Source organism: Mus caroli, chromosome X, assembly GCF_900094665.2.
Source record: "Mus caroli chromosome X, CAROLI_EIJ_v1.1, whole genome shotgun sequence".
Classification (NCBI taxonomy): Eukaryota; Metazoa; Chordata; class Mammalia; order Rodentia; family Muridae; genus Mus; species Mus caroli.
This window is the reverse complement of record NC_034589.1, coordinates 150,460,149-150,481,741: the sequence shown is the minus strand read 5'-3', so window position 1 is coordinate 150,481,741 and position 21,593 is coordinate 150,460,149. Positions and strand designations below refer to the sequence as shown.

The window sequence follows — 21,593 nt, the reverse complement described above, 5'->3', positions numbered from 1 at the left end:
TAACCTTCCTATGCAATTTGCTTTCAAGGTTTTTTAGTTCGGAGTATTTTTCCCTCTCAGTGAAATCACTAGGTGATGTGTTTTTCATAATGCTTCTTCTTAGCTGGAAGCTGTTTTCTTGGTGAGATTACTAGCAGTTTCCTTATTGACATTAGCAAAAAAGAAAAAAGACAAAAAGGCATCTAAGCAGGTCTCCGGGGAAACAAGCTACTCACTGGGTGGCGGGGGCTTTCACAGTTCCAGAGAACTCAGACTTTATGATGTTTTTATGCATCTGCTTGGAAGTGATGAGAATGACAAATTTCTTTTAGGGATAAGTAATGCAATCAGACAGAACCATTCTTTTCAGTACACACACACAAGCACGCATGCACACACACACACACACACAAGCACACATGCACACACACACACATGGACACACACACACACGGACACAGACATAGAAATGGAAGATAGATTAGGGGCCTTATGACAAGGTTCCCCACCATTGGTCTTTGGAGCCATCCTTCCTTGCAGCTCCAGGAAGAGGAAACAAAAAGACAGGAGGCAAAAATGATGAAGCAGCAGTGCCCCGTTGCCCTTGGCAAGGCTGTGAGATGGGGCATCATGAGATTGGATCTACTCTACTTTGCTATGCCCTGGGGAGATCATGAGTCGTCATATAGGGTTGGGGACCTTTCTCGAAATGACCAAACAACATGTTGGCCACAACACTGCCCCCAAAGACAAGTAAATATTCCCTGTCAAAGGACTATGAGTCTACTTGGCTTTTTCAAGAACCTTCTGAATATGTTGCCAGAGGCATGCTATAGTCCACGTAATATCCTTATAGGTATTTTCTTTCTGAGTACGTCGATTCAACAAGGTCATCCTAGCTAAAAATAAAATTGAGGAATGAATCAACCCCCAGACTCCATTTTTCCCTTTGCTTCCTAATCTCCACGCTATCAGCCAGCCAGTGGCAGCCATTTGCTTCTGATTGAGTGCCTTGATTTCTTTAGTCTCCTATCCTCTTCCCTGCCTGGATTCCTTACCCCTCTCTCTCCTCTGCCTTACTCTCCCCACAGCTTTGCTAAGAGCCAGCCTCAAATTCAAGCATAATTGCTCAGCAGGGGGGACTTCCTTGAAAAAAAAAAAAACCTCAAATTTTTGGGCTGTAACAGTGGAAATCTGTTTGAACCCTTGAACTTCCTTTATTGTTGAAATGACCACCTACAGAAGCATGCTAGTCAAAGTAGCAGAAAAACAGTGGTCCCTTTTATGGGAAAAACAGTAGCTGGGATTATTTCACTTTTGCAAGAATTCTGTAATGGAGAGGCATTTCTGAAGAGAGAGTAAGGAACAAACATTCCACAAGCTGGAGATGTTTGGGTTATGATCAGGATATTGTAATAATCAGTTTTTCTAGACTTTGAAACAGTCTTCGTTCTTTCCTCTCCCCACGAGCGGAAAAGCTGATAAGTGTAGCATTTCTGCCTTTTGTTGCTGTTTGCATGAGCTTGTTCTGGGCACAAGAGGGTTTCAGGCATATAAGCAACAAAACAAAGGATTTTTACCTCTTAGGAAGTAAAATTGGCATGTAACAACTTTCTGTATTTTCTAACCAATAGATTCCTTGAACTCCTTCTTTAGTTCACTCAGGCACTGGGATGTCTTCCATTTATGAATGTCTCTCAGGGTGCCAGGAGGTCTCTTGCGTGGGTGTGCAGACATATTCTGGTAAACTGGGAAGTTGTTGCTTCCAGTCTGCCTATGTCCTGGTCACTTATCACCTCTCCCCTCACATTATAGTCTTAAACCAGAAATCTAAGTATGTTGTTTTCTGTATTTAAGACATACCCAACCACTATGTTTAAAATATAAAACTCAAACTCCTAGACTGGGTGTCAAGCTGGGCTATACAATGAGTTCAAGGTCCACCTGAGCTATATAGTTAAATCCTATTCCAATAAGCAAATGAACTCACTCACTCTATCAGTTTGTCTGTCTGTCTGTCTGTCTGTCTCCCCTTAGCAAGGCACAAGTTTGTAGGTAGCCTGCTTTCCATAGCTCATCTTTGTTGTTGTTTGTTTGTTTGTTTGTTTTGTTACCCTACTCCCCTATACTAAGCTCAGGCACAAACACATCTCTGAACTTGTTATTTATTTTACATGATTGTTGTTCTTGCAGCTTCCAATGTCTTTTCTACTATTATCATCTGCAAACATCTCCTACACAGAGGCCAAATCCATTGTAACTTCTCCAGTGAAACCTTCTCAAACTATCTTAACTATTTGCTACCAAAATGTTTCACATTTTACAGATAATCTTCTTCTTAGTATTTATTATGTGTACTTATTATGTGTCTGCCAAAGTCCACTGCAAACTTATGAAGGAATATGCCATGCGTTAGTCTGTTTCAGACTCTCAGGACACAATAGTGCCTGACATTTATTGGACAGTCAATAATTATTTTCTCAATGTCTGGGTCTATCAAAAACAGAATTTCAGTGTGTGTATGTGTGTGTGTGTGTGTGTACGTGTGTGAGAGAGACAGAGACAGAGACAAATAGAGGCAGAGAGACAGAGAGAGACAGAGAGAGACTCTTCAATAGAATGCCCCCAGTGACTTCAACTAGTCCCCACTTCCTAGTGACCCATTTAGCTATGCAGTCACTGATGAAGTTAGAGGTTCCATGATCCAGCCACCTCTTAATAGTGACATCAACTAGGGATGAAGCCTTCAATATGTGATCACTTTTGGGGACATTTCATATCCAAATCATAATAGAGTCTACCTGAGTTTAGGAACATAGAATACTCATACACACACAGACAGGAACTCCAAGTATCAAGAACATGCAGCATTTTAAATATGAGCTATGACATATGAAGAGTCAGCAAATGTTTTCTATAGAGGGTCAGACTGTAAATATTTTAGCTTTCAAGGGACATGTAATTTATGTTACAACTACTCAAGTGTACAATTGTAGAGATAGACAGTAGGCAATTTATAAGAGCATAAAACTTTTCAAAAGTGCTTATGGACAAAAATGCTTTTGCTGGGTGTGGTAGCACAAGCCTTTAATCCTAATACTTGAGACATAGAGGCAGTTGGATCTCTGTAAGATCAAGGCCAGCCTGATGTACAATAGTGAGTTCCAGGACAACCAGAGCTCCATAGTAAAACCCTGTCTCAAAAGAAAAAGTGTTTTCATCCAATGTTTTGTTTTGGTTTGGTTTTTTGGTTTTTTGAGACAGAGTTTCTCTGTACAGCCCTGGCTGTCCTGGAACTCACTTTGTAGACCAGGCTGGCCTCAAACTCAGAAATCCGCCTGCCTCTGCTTCCCGAGTGCTGGAACTAAAGGTGTGCACCGCCACACCCAGCTCGTTTTTTTCCATCCAATGTATTTTGACCATGTTTTCCCCTCCCCTAATTTCTCTCAGATCCTCCCCACCTCGCTACTCACACTGCACTGTGTTCTTTTTTCCTCTCTCTTTAAAAGACAAACAAAACCCAAGAAACACATCCCACACAAAATCATAAATTAAAACAAACAAGCCAAAGACCAATAAGAAAAAAACAATAGGCCCAAATAAAACAATATGACACAAAATTCTACAAAAATATTGGGTTCCTTTTGTGTTGGCCAACTCTTCCTGGGCATGAGGCCTGCCTTGAAGTGTGCTTAATATGCCCAGTGAGGCTCCATTGGAGAAAGCTGATTTTTCCTTTGCCAGATGGTATCAATTACAGATACCTTCTTGGTTAGGAGAAGGAAGGAGCCCATGTGCACTTCTCTCACACATTGCTGGGATCCCATCTGGCTTGAACCTGTCCAGGCTCTGTGTCTGCTGTTACAGCCTCTGTGAATTCATTCGTGCATCAGTCCTATTGTATCTGAAAGACATGGTTTCCTTGGAGTCATCTATTACTTGTGCAAGAACATAAAACTTTTAAGTAGTGAACACTCAGTAATAATTTTAGTTTAAAATATTTTCCTACATTTTGAAATTGCAGTCACAATGTCAAGAGATATGGGCACAACAGCAGGAACAATTGTGGTAAAGTTAGGCAATTATATTGGAAACACATCACATCAACCACAAATATTTATGGTGAGACTCTTTGAGCTGCCTCAAATAAAATTAAGCTGCAATACAAATATTCAGATTTTTAGCACTAAATTTGCTACCTTCTTATCTTCATGGTGCATTTTGTCAACTTCAGTGAATAAACTAATTAGGTTCGGATCATTGTTCTTTTTTGACATTCTGTTTATCAGAGCAGTTATAATTGGGCATATTTGTTGAAGCTACAGCATGGTCAAGCTATTTGCATATCCTGTAATAGGGCTGAAAAATAGTCTGCAAAACCATTGTAGTGATTTACATTGGGATGAGGAAAAATAAACCATAGGTTTTGTGTGTCAATCTCACGCCTTTGATTAATTTTGCAATTTTCCATTTTGTCAACAATAGCTTCTATTTGCAGCCATTTGCAAAGGTCTCTTTTTAAATCATGTAGGTCATAGTAATATTTGTCACTGGAAAGCGTATTTGTAAAATGAGTTTGAAAAGTACAAAATCCTCCAAAGGCAAAGGCTTTCCTTTCCTTTTTTGCTATAGAGCTGCTCACATGGTCTCCTAAGCACAATGTTTGGAACATTGTATCCTGTCCTTGCCTGACAAAGACTCCTTTTAGCAGAAATAAACCATTAGAAATCAGTGCAAAAAGAAAACATAAACTGTGAGCTGAATTTTAAACGTATGTGTGAATGCCTCAGTATTACCAGAGAGCATCATTTTGATGCATTCTCTGAATACTAGAGTCTTTTTTTTCATTCTTATTCTTCATTAAACAATTGAAAATGGTTAGTTAGTCCTCTATACATGACTTAAGCACCTCATGTCTGGGCAGTGTCTTTCTTGTTCTTGGAAGAGACTTCAGAACAATGGTCTCTCCAATGAGGCCTTCAAACCCTCAAATTCAGTCTATCCGGATGGTGTGGCTTCTCTCTCTTCACTTTGCTGCCTCTAATCAAGGAGTAAGGAGACTGTCCATTTCGTCAACTTCTTCCAGGTTCAGACTGACACCAATCTCTACATGGCATTGGGAATCTAATAACTTTTCATGACAGCCTAGACAGGCTCCTCTCTGGTGCATTTCCTCAAGGCATGATTTCACGATGATGTTCCTTCAGCCCATCTGACGTCGAAGAGAAGGCAAGAGGGGAAATAGAAACAGACATATATCTCTTTGTATAAAGATTAAATAAGGAAAGCTAAGAATAAGAATAGGGAAAGGGAGAGGAAAAAGATGAGGTGGAGAAGGAACAAGAGGGAAATGGAAGAGCAAATTGATACTGTTTTGAGACAGAAGGCTAAGAACTCTTTTCCACAACCAAGGCTCGCAGAACAGAGACATCTCCCAGTTCTTGTATGTGTGTGTGTGTGTGTGTATGACCAAAATCAAATGGGATTATTCTGCTGTAACTATTTGCATTGCAGTTTTATTATAGCATTTTTATGGCTTAGTATATATCATTTCCTTTGATTAAATGTGTCTCAAACCAGCAAGCTATGCCATAGACTTTTGCAAACAAATTTTAGTGTGGAGTCGGGAAATCTAAAAGATTCTTTTAATGTAGAGATCTTTCCTTTAAAATCTTCAGTGGTTTGCCATCAGAACCAGGGATACTTTTAACTTGGATTCCCAACCATTACCATGTTTGTCATTAATTTCTTTTTATTGCAACTTTTCTTTTTCAAGTGTACCTTCTAATCTTGGGTATAAACTTCCATGATGTGGTGTGTTTCTCAGAATAATAAAATGCAATGTTTTGGGCAACTGTCATTTGGCTTAAAGCAAAAATGAAAATGTATGCAGATGCACATGTAGAAAACATGAAAAAGAAAGTAACTGTTGTTGCTAATGGTGGGGAAAGTGTGGGTGGTATTTTCTGTGGTGTGCTTACATTTACATAATGTTTCGACTTTGCTGCTTTAAGAAGGGGATAATATATCTAGATTCAGAATTTAAAAAAAAAATAGTAGGTTAGATGTTCTAAGAAGGCGAGAAACTATTACTTCTGTCCATGAACCTCAAGATTCTGCTGCCACCCAATTCTATTGTTCTGCTCATCAATACTCTTGAAGTAATTAATTTTATAACTCTTCCTACATATTTGTAAATGTTGGGAGCAAATTCATTAAGTGTGTCTGCCATCATGCCTGGATTATATCTTTGTTTTTAAAGTTAGTATCGGTAGTATTAAAGTAAATACTATTTAATGGAAACAATTAAGAAAAAATTACTTTCCCCAAACAATACATTTGCTAGTACAATGATCATTCATTTATCCATCCACCTATGTCTCCCTACTAATCCTTATAATTAGACCTCTGTCCATCTGCCCACCTATTCACCTATTTAATCTACCTATCCATTCATCTACCCACTTACCCATATCCATCCACATATGCACTCATTCACCAATCCATCTGTCCATCCATTCACGCATGTGTTCACACATGCATTCATTATCTGTAAACCCTATCTACTCCTCTATCTGCCGATCAGTTCATTCATCCATTCATTATCTATCCATCAATACATTACTTAGGCATTATTTTATGTATTCATCCATTCATCTACCCAAACCACCTACTATTCACCAGACAGATGGTGAAGGCATATGATAGTCTTGGACTCATCTCGGTATTATAAAGCTGTGAAAATAGTTTCTGTCTTCTTGAAGTGCCATCTCTAAGTAGGGAAACAGACTAAATAGAATCTTTTAAAAATATTATAGACTTCCTGATAGAAATACGTTTTCACCCTCCCAGTGGTGTAATCATAATGCATGTGTATTTCCGTATTTAAATACTCACCCTTAATGACAATGCCAATTTTTCCTTTGGCAACAGAATATCCTCTTCCTGTATTCTAACTTATAATGATTTATAATGATATGCTTTAAAAACGGAAGTAAGAAATGTAGAGGCAGGTTTTAACATAAAGTTAAGCAGCTACTGGAATGCAAGAATTCAGTTGGGGCATATATGTCAGAATATGCTGGTTTTAAAAATACGTGCTATCTTTTGTTAGTAGTAGGATACTAAATGACTTGTTTGTTGAGAGAGGAAGGTCGGGTGTGGGTTTTTTTGTAGCTATGAATGCTATTGTTTATATTTTTAAATAGTATTAGTTCTGTTAGGAGCTGCTTTAGACAGCCACATCAAAGGACGCTCTCCGTCTCTCTGTCTCTGTCTCTGTCTCTGTCTCTGTCTCCTGTGTATGCATGTGTGTGTGTGTGTGTGTGTGTGTGTGTACCACATATGTTTGTGTAGGGTAGTTTGGATTGTGGAGTCAGACCTGACCTCTCAGGTCTAAATTTAACTTCATTGTCTGAATAGAAATAAGTTAGTGTGTTCTTTCTTTCTGGCTGAACGAGTCATTTTTTCCTGCTTTGTTTATTAAACATCAAGTCTTTATTTGCATTTTAATTGAGAAAGAAGACAAGTGTTGGTGATGAAATTTGAATGTAAACTGTGACTATTTGCTGTTTGAAAGACTGATGTTAATGTGAGCCTACCTGCTGAATACACTTTTAAGCTTTTATTTCAGTACTTGCTGTATTTTAAAAAGAATTTTTATATTTATTTTTATTTTTATGTGAATGAATGTTTGCTTGAATGTATGTCTGTGTACCATGTATATGCCTGGTCCCTGTGAAGGCCAGAAGAGGACATCAGATCTTCTGGAACTGGAGTTACAGGCAGTTGTGAATGGCCATGTTTGTGCTAGGAACCAAGCCTGGGTCCTCTGTAAGAGCAGCAAGAGCTTTTAACTGTTGAGCCATCTCTCCTACCTTGTGCATATTTTTTTTGTTGTTGAATAATAAGACATAACGGACTTACATTAATATGAAAAATAGTATAATATTTGATAAGCTCATGTTTGTATCCACCTATCTAATAACCAATCAGCTCCAGATATAGAACACTGGCCGTGTTTCAGAGAGTTCCTCATGCTCCTTCGTTGTCAATATCCACACCATGCCTGTGCCTTCAGCAATAGTAACTACTGCTTTGATTGCTGCATGGATTTTCTTCACCTAATTTGAAATGCCAGATAAATGGAGTCATACATTATGTATTTTTTTGTTGATTTCTTACCTGTGAGATTCACCAATGTTTTTCTCATTTTTAACTTATATACAAAATTTTTATTATGCATGTTAATTAGGTACTATATAATGCTCAATATATATACATATATATATATATATTCATTGTATAATGTTATGCATGTATCCACCTACTCAAATGTTTATCATTTCTTTGTGGTTTAAGTTTTCTAAAGCCTTTCTTCTAGCATATCACTGTTATCTGTGATCATAATAGCATGCAATACTGGTTTATCTGACCATAACTTAGTGGTTCATGCATATGACTGTAACTTAGTTTCCATTGATCAGTCTTTTCCCATACTTCTCTCTTCTGTCTGTAGCCCAATAACCCACCATTTTACTGTCAGTTTCTGAGATTAATTTTTTCAGATCCCATAAATCACATCTTCATTATTATTAGAATTGCAGTGTTGTGTTTTATCCAGTGACTGAGTTTGACTACTTTACTGATGTATTATCTTAAAACATAATGAAAATTAACTGAATCTTAAACCAGAATGAAAATGAACTAAAATGTTCTATTTCTTTTCATTTATAATAGTTTGTTTCTGTCTCCCATATTTAATAGATTCTCTTGCTAACAAATCAAGTTAACATTTTAAAACCTTTATGTTCTTAGCAAAACTGGGGATAAAATATGTATAAGACAGTTGCAACCAATAAATATCTATAAGCTGTATGCACTTATTCATAGTCTTGTCTGACAAAATTATCAGGATCTTGCTTAAGTTCTATGAAAATTGAATAGCTTACCCCAGTTCTTAGTTATGTTTGTCTACTTTGTTTTGTGTTAGCAACAGGAATTGGTTCCAGTGATAGAGTCAGTTAATGATTCAGTCTGTCAATTTAAAGTTTTCATTCAAAACCTATGACATTAACAACCATATTCAGCATGTGCCTCCTCTCAAAGATTTTATTCTAAGCCAGGGGTTTTCACTCTCGGCACTACTGACACTCAGACCTGGACCATTCCTTTCCCATCGTGGGGGCTGTTGTCTGCACTGTAGGAAATTTAGCAGCATCCTGGGCTCCACTTGCTGAGTACCAATAGCCCACTCACAATCCTTCTCCTCAACTGTGACAAAAATGCCTTTAGGTGTTGCTAGATGTTCTCTGAAGGGCCAAATCATCTCTAGCTGAGAATCACTGTTCTAAAGCCACTACTATTTCCTATGTTAAAGTCTATAAACCTTTGGGGGCAACTTCCTGTGCACTCTTCATAGGCAGAATCTACAAGATATTTGAAGGGGTGAGGAAAATGTGATCCAAACTTACATATGGCTTTCTTCTCTACTTGGCTTCATGGAACACACAGATTTTAGGTAGAAATGGGTAAGGTTTGCTGGTAGCTCCTGACGAGACAGATGCATCAGCCTTAACAATTCTATCCAGAGACATTGACCTTTGTTTGCCTTTGGTCTTGGTTGCTTAGAAGACTGAGACAGAGCAAGATCCCTTGAGACTGAAAATGTAAGGGGTAGCCTTGGTAGCATGGTGAGTCCCAGGCTTAACAATAGAATTAAAATAAAATGTACCAGCTTCGAAGACCTTATAGTGGTTTTTCAATTGCTTGAAAATTCAAGAACTGAGACCACCAGGGTTTGGAATCCTGCCTTCAGTAATAGGCCTACAGACACACAAAGTCCATATGCTACATTTAATTATGAACTTTCCATCAGGATTCCAACTGCCATTTGCAGCTGGGGTTTTATCAGAGAAGATTCTGCCTCCAAAATATGGGGGGAAGGAGCCAAGCCCCTAAAACTCAACCCTATCCCACCCCCCCCCAAATCCTCAGAACCTTCAATAATGAAAGCACAGTGCTCATGACTCTTCATTGATTTGTTTAGAATTTGCCTTGGTCTCAGGAAGGCTTTAAGGTAGATTTTATCATGACATGCACTATCTTCAGTACTGGTTTAAAATTCTGACCAGAGTGGAGAGGTGGAGGAGGGAAACCATAATCAGAAGACTGCTCACAAGAACTCTTCCTCCTCCACCTGAGCTTCCAAAAGATCCTCCCCTAGCCAGGTAGTCCAGTGAACTCATGAGTTAATTAAAGACTTGGCAGCATTAGCATGAGAGCCTTGTCTGTCTTGCCTCTGGCCCTCTGTCTGCCTGGCTACCTCCTGGTTAGGAGCTCTTGGCAGCTCTCAAGTTGGGGATGAGATACCTTGGCAGGTTTGTGTGGGCATCAAAGACACAGAGAAGGATCCCATCCCAGTTTCTGGTAATTCTGTCTGTCACTGGGTTTAATGCTTGTGTTCAAAACAGTCCATTTCTCCATCTGTAAAATGGAGATAATCCATCCTCACCTTGCCGGGCTGTTGGGAGGATTAATTAGCTAATGTTCCTCAAGTGCTTTGAAGATGAAAAGGCTTGTGGACATGCTAAATAGTATTAAGGGCAGGCAGTGAGTGCCTGCTGGAGGTGCTTTGATTCTCCTCTTGCTCTTGTCAGCAGTGTGCTGCTCTTCACTTTAATGTGTGTGTGTGTGTGTGTGTGTGTGTGTGTGTGTGTGTCATGGAGCAATGTGAGCAGGACAATGTCTCAGCCAGCAGAAAACAAAGAGCTCACCTCCTCATTTTATGCCTTGGCAGTACTTTAGCTTCCCAGTTGGCATGACTTCTGAAAGTCTTTGGTTCACAAATGTTTTAATCACCAAGTTTGGGTGATTGTCTAAGGTGAGCTTCATCTACTTTGGGAGAAGTAAGTGGGGTTAGGAGCAATCAAGTCAGGTAGGTGGTTTTGAATTGGAAGTCCCCAAAGAGAAGCATTTCTTACATTACAATGGTGGTAAATTGTGCACATGTATGTACATGCCTCTCTCTCTCTCTCTCTCTCTCTCTCTCTCTCTGTGTGTGTGTGTGTGTGTGTGTGTTGCCAGACAGGTCATAAGCAGACCCAATTGAAAGAGATACCAAGAGAACAACCTTGGGTATCATTCCTCAGGCCTGTCCACCTCTCTTTTCAAGACAAGATTTTTCATTTACCTGGAACTTACCAACTAGGCTGGACTGGCTTGTCAGTGAGCCCCAGAAATCCTCCCGTCTCTGCCTTTTCAATGGTAGGGCTGTAAGATCACATCATTATACCTGGCTTTTAAAAATGTGGGTTCTGGAATTTGAACTCCTGCCCTCTCACTTGCAAGGGAAGCATGTTAGCAATAGAGCTGTCTATGTCTTTTTCAACATGCGTTCTTCCTCCCTAGTCATTCAGTTCATCCTTTATGGTCCTAACAGTGTGACTAGGATGGAATTCAGAGAAAGGGACTGGATGCAGGGCTGGCTTGGAGGCATGTCTACTACTCTTGACCCACTAGCATTTTTAATCTTTTAATTTTCTTAGAATCCTTTAAAGGGGTGTTGTTCGTAACCACCTTGACCCTGAATGAAAAACAAACAAACAAAAAACTAATGCTATCAGGTATGCTCAATAGTTTGTTGGTCAATGTTGTTTGTTGGTTATGATTTTTGAAATTCTTTTTAATTCTCTTGTCTAATTTTTTAAAATTATGAAACGCTTCATGAATCTGCATAGCATCCTTGTTCTGGGGTCATGCTAATCTTCTCTGTATCATTCCAATTTTAGTATACGTGCTGCCAAAGTGAGCACTTATCTAAATTTTTAATTAAAATTTAGTATGAAAAATAGTTTTATTATGACATTTCAGTACATTATGTATCATTATATTATTTTGTTCATTTTTGACCCCCACTCTTCTTTCCCAATCCTCCTTTTCCCCTTTTGATGGTTTCCTTCCCTCCCTTAGATAGTCTTCCGTATGCTTTCATGTGACATATATATGTACAGTTAAGGCTAGAGTCCACGTATGAGAGAAAACATGGTATAATTGTTTTCCCAGTCTGGCTTTTTTCATTTAACCAGATGATCTATGATTCCATCTGTTTTGAGAACTTTCTCTGGTGATTGATTTTCAAAATCTTGCCTTAGAGAATAGATGGATTCCTGAAATCCATGTGACAAACCATATTTTGGTAAATTAAGTCACACAAATTTTCTTTTTTCATAAATCTTAAAGAGAATCCTTATATAAAGCAAAGTATCTCATCTGAGCTTACAGAAACATGTATCAGTTGAATTTTTCAAGTGTATATGTGCGGTAGAGGTGAAGCTAAATCCAAACAGGAGATGTGGTAGGATCTTTCTCCAAGGGATCTTCTGGAAATCACTGTTTGTACCATTTCTGTGGAGCTTATCAGAGGGTCAGAAAACCAGAAAGAAAGCCGAGAGATGAGTATTTGTTGGTTTTCCTCTTTAAATTGGGTCTGCTTGTGATCTGTCTGGCATCCATTGCTCTCAGTTTCTGAAACACAGTTCTCTGGATTCCTTTTTCTCCAAAGGCCTCTTGGCAACCTTCCGAGGAATGGCAGAGTTCATTCTGATCGATGTCCAGTGAGTGGAGCTCAACCAGGATGGAGCTCAACCTGTCAAAATCACAGAGAAATGTCGGTTACATATTCCAGCTGTTCTTTAAACATGCTCCCCAAGAGCTAGCTCCATTTGTTAGCTGTCAGAACGATGGAGAAGAATTGCTCCAGACCCTCAGTTGTCATCAGCCACCTTTGTTTATATGCCAAGTTTTCCCTCCGTTACCCAATCAATGTTTAGTAAAAAAGAAAGACCAAGAACCTTTCCTAGTGAGCTGCAGCTCCCACGTTGTGGAGTGCATTGCTGCTGGAAAAGAAATGTTTGGTTTGTCTCTGGCACTAATAGAAGGCAAAGATTCTGCCTCTCAATATTCCTGTTTGTGATCAATTAGCTTCCTAATTGTTCTCTGACTCTGTTCAGAGCTCTAGGTAAAAGATGGGCATTAGACCAAATGGTTGCTTCTAACCTTGGTTCTCTTCGGATCTCATGGACATAGTAACTGAGAACATTTTATAATTCAGTGTGTGAAGATGTGTGCAGTCAGATTTTTCCTTACAAAGTTGGAAGGTTTTACGAGTGTGTGTGCGAGGAGGAGCTATTTCATCCTCCAATCCAAGAGATTTGAACTTCTCAGAAATTTTCACGGTATTTCAAAGTTAAGAATCAGCTCACAAGAACTGTCTGTGTATTATCTCATCTCAACACAAGTTCAGTGATATCAGTTAGTAAGTTAGAAATCTGCCATGACAGTATTTATACCATGGAAATGGGCAAATGCTACAATTGGGCTGATCCAGCTGTTAAACATCTACTGGTCTGCACAGAAAATTCTCTCCTAACACCCTTATACTCACCGAGGGAAGCTGTTCAGCTTAAAGGAAAGAAAGCCCTTTTGCATTGCGTGCAAGGTTAGTCTGTGCAGTAGTACATAGGCAGACTGCTTTTTGTTATCTCATCTACTGAACTCAACCCAAGCGAAAGCATCATGAGGTAGACTGGCAGCAGGGTGATGATACTTCTCTCATTGGTGCTCAGATATATGACAGGTCATTTTACCTCTCCAGCACTCAGCTTCCTCTTCACTATAATAAAAGTAATTTAGATCATTAGGTAATTGCTAAGTTTCCTTCTAGCTCTGACATTTCTGCAATTTGATGAGTGCTTAGCTGCAGGGAAATACCATGCATTTCAAAAACTTGGGACCCTTCAAAGTGTCCAAGCACATCAGTTACAGTGACCAACTCATCTCTCAATTTCCTCACTAGATTCTGGGCTCTTAGTAATTCTCCCTCTCTCTGGGCTTCTACCTCCAACATAGATGAGTGGGGCATCTGCAACTAAGCAACTATGGCAAGCATAATTAATTAGATCCTTTCATCTGGAGGTGCCAACACACTTAAAAGGCAACAATCAGTATACATCAGGGTTATTCTCCAAGGAAGGCTGCCTGAGTGTACATGTTTTACAAGCAGCCATCATGGTAATGGGCTGAGGATCCAGCATTATTGACTTAGTGACTTATCTCTTGATCAGAAAGAAATTACCTCTTGGTCTTAAAGGAACTCCAGCTCTGAGATGCATCTGTTTTATTTTCTGAATCCCAGATTGCATGGCGTGTTCTGCTTAGCTATCCCACTAACACAGCTTTGTATATTTTTTCATCTATCTGAAGCAGAAACTAGCCCAAATGGATTTTTTTTTTTTTTTTGCTAGTTCCAATGATTTGGTGATACGTGTCTAAACAACATTTTCTCTTTAAATTCCTGTAAAAGATGGATAGTGTTAGTTTGTTCTGAGGTTTGAGGGTAGACTTTGTGGAATGTAGAAGGGACTAAATCCACTTTCATGAAGTACCTGAAAGAGAAGGCATGCTAATAGGGAGTGGGACTGATTATAGAGGTGAGCAAATTTCCAATGGTGCTTAGAGTCTTGCCAAGATACATAGACCCATATTTTATAGCACCTGCAGAAATATGGGTCCATGGGACAGCCCCCTTCCAAAAATGTGCACATTCACATGTGGAAACCCATGCAAATTGTTATTATGATTGCGTTTATGAGTTCATTTAACTTTTGAATCCAAAATTCAAGGACTTTACTGACTGTTTTCAGGGTTGATTACCCACCCCTGCCAGCCTTCTGGGCTGTGTGCATTCAGTGGCTGCAGCTATAAGGTTGGGCCTGTTAAGTCTACCACCAAAAGTGCAAGCTATATGAATGGCTAGAAAATAAGTCATTTATTTTGGAATTCAGATTCAAAGTGAAAATATATTTCTTTCTTTCTTACATGGACAGCAGACATGGGCTGAAAAACCTCTTGGCTTCAGACTGTCAATAAGAAATTCAATCAGCTCTACCATTCTTTTTTCTTGGAATATTCATAAAATATCTTTAATCTAAATACTTGATTATATAATTTTCATTTAGTGTCTGCATTGTAAAGATTTTAAATTATTTTATTTTATTTTATTTTATGTGTGGCAGTGTTTTGACTGCTCGTATGTATGTGTACCATGTGTATGTCTGGTGCTCACAGAGGCTAGAAGAGGACAGATTATCTGGGGCTGAAGTTGTATGGTTGTGAGCCACCATGTTTGTGAGTGCTAAAAATTGAACCTCAGTCCTGTGGCAGAGCAGCAAGTGCTCTTAACTGCTGATCCATTTGTTCAGCCCCTTGATATCTAAATTTTTAAGCCACAAGTTTAACTCATGACATGCATATATTTTCCAGCACACTGTGTATTGTCCTTAGTCTAAGCATGATATACGGACCAGCAGCAGCACCAGCATCACTCTGGGAGCTTGTTAAAATTGGAGAATCTTGGATCCCTCTCAGTCCATACTAAATCAATCAGAGTCAGTATTTTAATAAGCTCTCGGTGATTTATATGTACATTACAGCCCAAGGAGCACTAATATATATCGTATATATGTACTTTGAGCCTATCTCCATTAAACCCTTTAAATTTATGAAACAATTACTAAGGAGAGGCAGGTGACCTAAGTGAAGGAGACATTTCTTATTGTCAAGTCATCAAACAAAACGGATTTGTTTTTAGTCAGTACGAGGAGCCAGATTTCTATGTTGATTCAAGTGAATGTGTTTATGTCTACACCCGGCCAATCTCCTTTCTGCATTCTTAGTCTAAAAGTGGTAAATAGCTGGCTGAGCAAATCCACAGGCAAGGCACAAAGCTGTGCTATGAATTTGTTACCTGAATGAAATACAATACAATAGACTTGAATATTTCATATTGAAATGTTCTTTGTGTTACCATTGAGACACTTGGAACTGATGCTGTTTCAAATGATCCCTTTTTGGGGGGATCCAAGAAAATTTTTCTCACTAGAAAAGACCACATTGGTAAGAGTAAGGATAGTTGAATGACTGATACTCCTTTGTTTACCAAAGTGTAAGGGAGTTTTGTGGATGGGGGTGGGGTTACAAAGAAGCAGACCCTGAAGCCAGCAGCTCATCTTCCTCCTCTGAACATGGAAGCAGTAGATCTAGAAATTTAATCTCCTAAAGTGACCTATATGTCCACACAGTGCTAGAAAGTGTTTGGGTACCCCAGTGATAGACAAGCCACAGTTAAAGGATGCTGAATTAGAAAATAGTTAATGCCATTTGGGGGCTTCCTGGATTTAGGTCCTTTTTAAATCTCCCTGCTACCCTTTGAATATGTGTGTGGTGTGTTTTGCAGAAAAATGCTTTAACTCCCTAATTCATTATAACCAAAACTTCTTATCTACTCTTTAATTCTAACTTTAATTGAGTTTACCAATTATTTACTTAACGCCTACAACACATCAGGCCCTAAACAAGACACTGGGTATATAGAGGTGACCATTGTAGACACAGGGCAAGAGATACTATTCCCAATTGCACACATTTGCAGAATGCTATAGAGCATTTCAAGTGTAGCAGGCAAATCCCAAAGTTATAAGTTGATCCTCATTCCCTTAGAGAGAAAGTTCTTATGGAAAAGACAATGAAATCTGCTAAAAATATGTCTGCTTGTATGCACTGGTGTGTGTGTGTGTGTGTGTGTGTGTGTGTCTGTGTGTCTGTGTGTACAACTTGCATATCAAACCATTGTAAACCTGTAGTGTGCTTTAATGTTTAAGTCCCTTTGATTGGGTCAACAGTAACATTCAATTATTTCAGTGGGAAACTCCAAGGAATGTGGAGATCTTTGCCAAGAGTCAAACTCTAGCAAGACTTTCAGAAAGGTTGGATAAGGGGAAATTTACGGAAGCAGGTCTTACAATATTCCTCCCCACTTCTCTCTGTATTTCTTCTGTCCTTCTTCCTCTACCTTTGTCTCTCTTTTTGCTTAAGTCACATGAACGTACCCCTTTTTTTTTTAAATTGCCCATTAAGCATGTATCCTGATATAGAGGAGAGAAATAAGCAAAGGCTTGCTGGAAAAGAAATCAGAGCTATTGGAATACCATGGCCACCCTGTACTGGGGAACAAGCTTCAAATATGTTAGGAAAAGGTTGTCCTCTTTGCACTATGGCCCTGGCTGGATTGTTGACACTGTTCCAGAGGTTAGGCTTCTGTTGAGTTACTAGTACCCTAGTAATTATAGAGTGGCCTCTCCCATTTCCTGCCTGAGGTGCTCTTTTGAGTGTTTGTTGTGAGATTGTTCTTCAGGTGCCATCAGAGAACTTAGTATTGTTGTCTGAGGGAACTTCCGTGCCAGTTCCTCTCTCCCTTCCTATCCCTGCAGCTTGGCCTACACCACTCTTGTCTTCTCATTCCCTCTTCCTTAATTTGCTTAACTTGACTGAAGGATTCAAGGCTATGAGGATGGGGATTTAGGTACCACTGAGTACCCAGAGGACTTATGTAGCTTAGGCTGTCCTTGAATTCATTATGCTCATTCTGCCTTAGCCTCTTCAGTGCTAGTATGACAGGCGTGAGCCATTATGCTTAGCTAAATTTGCTAATGTTTAATTGTGCTATTATTTCAAACTTCCAATAAAGTCACAGGAATAATACAGAGTCCTTTCATGACACTGACATTACCCTTTATATTGCTGGCAATTTTGAAGGGGTCAGGTCTCTTTTATAGAATCCCTTTTCTTTTGAATATGCCTAATGATTTCTCATGAATATATGAATATATATATACATATATATGTATATAATTTCCTTTTACTTATCTTCCATTTGTTTACTGAGTGTGAAATATTTATTGAATTAAGAGTTTACCTCTTAACCACTGAAATATGGCAGCTCTATTGAGACATAGATCACCCACTTAAAGTATGCAGTTCAGCAGCTTTTAATATATTCACAGAGGTATGCAGCCATCTGTAATCGACTTAGAAAATTTTCATTATCCCCCTCCCAAAAGAACTCTCATGTTCATTGGCAGTCATTCCTTATTTCTTCCTTTTCCCAAAGGCTCTGGCATAGTAACCACTGATATATTCTATTTATCTATTTTGAGGTCACAATGTGTAATTGTGTGTGTGTGTATCTGAGTTATTTCCCTTACTGTTTGTTATTTGACAGGTTCATTCATGTTGCACCATGTGTGAAGACATCATCAGAATAGTAGACTAATATTTTACTAGAGGAAAGGATCTGTTTCATTCATCAGACAGTTGAGCTGCTCCTTCCCCTTTTTGGTTTATTTTAAATAACAATACAATAAACATTTGTATGCAGATTTGGGGGCCATATACCTCTGCTTTGCTATTGTCTTGTGAGTCTTGAAAGTAGAAAGAGCAGGAAGAGTACATTCCAATGGGGTTGTTGTTGGATCTCAGCAAAACCCAGCTTTGTCGGTGTCATTTATTTTAGGTGCAATAAGTTCATCTCTGGCTCTTTGTAACCTTATTTCCAAGACTAGTGGCCTTCCCGGATCTGGCACAAATAGATTTTTTAATATTTGCCCTCTCTTAGGGGATTACTATGAAACATGACCTCCTAGGAGGTTTGGGGGACTATCAGCCCTGTATCTGAGGGGAACACAAACCAGCTGTTCAGCTCGGTTAGCAGCTGGCTCATCTGGAACTCTCTTATAGGCTTTCTTTCCCCCAAACAATGGTCCAAGTTATAGCCTTGTGGTTGCCAGCTCATTTTAATTGGGTCCTTCATTTTATAGTCTGTTATTAGCATGATGTCTGGCCATCATTGGAGAGCTATGGTTTTTTTCTTCCAAAACTCAACAATTTAGTAAGATGTTTTACAGAATCCAACAATTCATCTGTCCCAGGAATAATCAGAGGGAGGGGTGTGTGTGTGTGTGTGTGTGTAATGTCACAGAGAGGCATGGCACAATGGGAGGAAATTGCCTTTAAAATAGAACCCTGAGTTGATCAGGCTGAAAACAAAAAACAAAAACAAACAAAAACCCTCAATGAAACAAAACAAAACAAAACAAAACAAAACAAAACAAAACAAACCCTCTACTTTCCACATGGACCTCTTCTTTTCATGGCTCTTAACTACAAAAATGACCAAAGGCTCTTTAGGTACAATGGCACTGATAAATGGCCCTTTGATGGCTTCCCATGAACTTGCCATGCAGAGTGTCTATCCTGACTTATATCACAAGCAATCTTAGGCTACCCCGAGTTTGCTTTCAGCATTTTCATCTTGATCCCTAAGCCTCTAGGAGGCTTTCTGTTACATCATGGAAAAACCTGGGCTTGGAATTCCTTTTCTCTAGAATTAAAGCCCATTTCTGATTTTAGGGTATTATAGATAAAGATGAGAGCCAGGGAGATATCCTACGCAGGGTATAATTCTGGTTTTCCCAATTGTAAAATGGGAATAAGAATAGTACCTGCTGTGTGTGGTTGTTGGGAGGGCTCAGTTAGTAAGCAGATGTAATATACTGCACAGTCTCTTTGTCAGTAAATTGCTGTATTCATTATTACTGTCCTACCATGGCTATTGGCCAAATTCAGATACCAACTCCTCTATGAAGTTGAGTCTGTATGTTTTGGTTGCTACTGTGTGCACAGCACTAAACATAGTATTTGTCTACAATGGATGCTCAATAAATGTTTGTTGAATGAGTAAGCAAAGGAGTGCATTTTCCCATTTAGGAGCAATCCACTGTCCCTCTATGCTTTTAGATCACTTGGCCTCTAACTTCCTTTATGGCATTTCCCACATTTAACTTTCATTGGAACTAATTGTGCTTTAAACACAATTCTCTTATCCAGATGGTCAGCCCTTGGAGAGTAGCACCTGGACCGATTGTTTTGTGTTTCCTGTGAAATCTTGAATGCAGGGCAATAAATATTTGGTAAATAATTAATCCCCTTTGGAAACTATGGTCTTAAACCATTAAATTACTGTTATATTTTTAACCAGATATAAACACAGAGGCATATGCATGCCATGTTTCTTTCTTTCTTTTTCTTCCAAAGAGAGTGATAAAGGTAAAAGTCGAGGAGATAGGCAATAGTAGGAGCTAGAGTCTAGTAATAAATAAGAATATGAGTCCAGTTCAAAGAACAGGTTGGTGTTAAAGTTTTACTGGAGTTCAGTAATCTCTTAAAATACACAGGCTTCATTCTGTTTAGTATTCCTCCAAGTATAGTTAATGCTTTATTAAACAAGATATAAAAATAAAAACACTCTCTTCCTCTTGGCATTTTCTAGAAAGTCATGGGTTACTTCAATTGGGTTCTATCTAGTCTTGGAACCCAGTCAGGAAGGCACTCACTGTTTCAGTCACTAGTGTGGCTAATGGGTGAAAATGCTGTGACAGTCTTGTGGGGGAACTGGAACCTGTCTTTTGTTGAGCATGGCTGGTCAAAGTGAATGAGGAGTCATTTGGGTAGTGGCCCAACATATGAGAATAAGATTAGTCCACAGTAAAGGTTGGGCTCATTTCTGGATGTTCAAAAGAAAGGTGTCAGGTTAAAAGGAGATGCAGGCTGACTAATACCCAAGATGATCCATTTACTTATTCTACAATTAGGTGATACTTGGATGAGATGGGAGGTAGAGAGGTGAATGATACTGCAGCCATTTATGCATGGTCAGGAGGAAAAGCCACATGCCTCAAATCAGAACTATAGAGTATGTCCAGGGGAGTAAAAATCACTTTAACCTTTGAATTTGTGGGTTCCATGTACTCTGAAGTTTTAGTAAGTTGCTACAATTTATAAAACATATATTCCCATGGTAAGTTATGTACTTTCACACCCCCAGACATTAAGTCAATGAATGTTTATCATTTGCATGGCTGTCTAATATGGGCTGGCAAAAGGAGGCATGGATTCTCTACTGTGAAAGTTCATTTAAGGCTTCAAACCCCCTCCACCTTGTTCCTCTATCCTCCCTCCAGGCCTTGGAGTCCTCTACTAGCCCTTGAATCTAGCTAGTTGTCCAAGTTGGGTGTAAGGGAATGTGAAGGCAAGATTTTGTGGGCCAGGATGGGAAATGGTATTCATTGCTTTCTAACTCCATTCAACACTGGCCAACCTCAGTTCATAAGCCTGCTCAGAGTCACAAAGAAGCTGGGGAATGTGGTCTATTTATGTGCACAAAGGAAAGGGAAATGGTTTAGTGAAAAACTAGTTAATATCTGCCACATAAAAAGCAAATTGGAAACTTTCCCACTCAGTGGCCATAAGAAAGACTAGGGTATTTTGTTGTCATTTGGAAAATGCTTGCTTTCCTAACTACTATCAGTATGTACCCAAGAAGTACCCAGCATGAAATGTACCAAATAGTTTTGTATTGAGTATCTACTCTAAGTCAGGCATGAGATGGGGGAATGGAGACCACTATCTCTCTCTCTCTCTCTCTCTCTCTCTCTCTCTCTCTCTCTCTCTCACACACACACACACACACACACACACACACACACACACACACAGAGAGAGACAGAGAGAGACAGAGACAGAGAGAGACAGAGAGGGAGACACAACACACACACAGAGAGAGAGAGACAGAGACAGAGAGAGACAGAGAGGGAGACACACACACACACACAGAGAGAGAGAGAGAGAGAGAGAGAGAGAGAGAGAGAGAGAGAGAGAGA

General features: G+C 39.2%; 1 protein-coding gene and 1 non-coding gene across 4 annotated transcripts in view; one reads left to right on the top strand and one right to left on the bottom strand.

The window, feature by feature from the left end:
• The window catches only part of Nhs (NHS actin remodeling regulator), a 315,783-nt gene that overhangs the window by 32,773 nt on the left and 261,417 nt on the right, over nucleotides 1-21,593 (top strand). The gene's annotated exons all lie outside the window — the stretch shown is intronic.
• LOC115030113 lies at nucleotides 11,686-11,792 on the bottom strand. Its single transcript, XR_003835741.1, has one exon. It is a non-coding gene; the product is annotated as a U6 spliceosomal RNA (small nuclear RNA).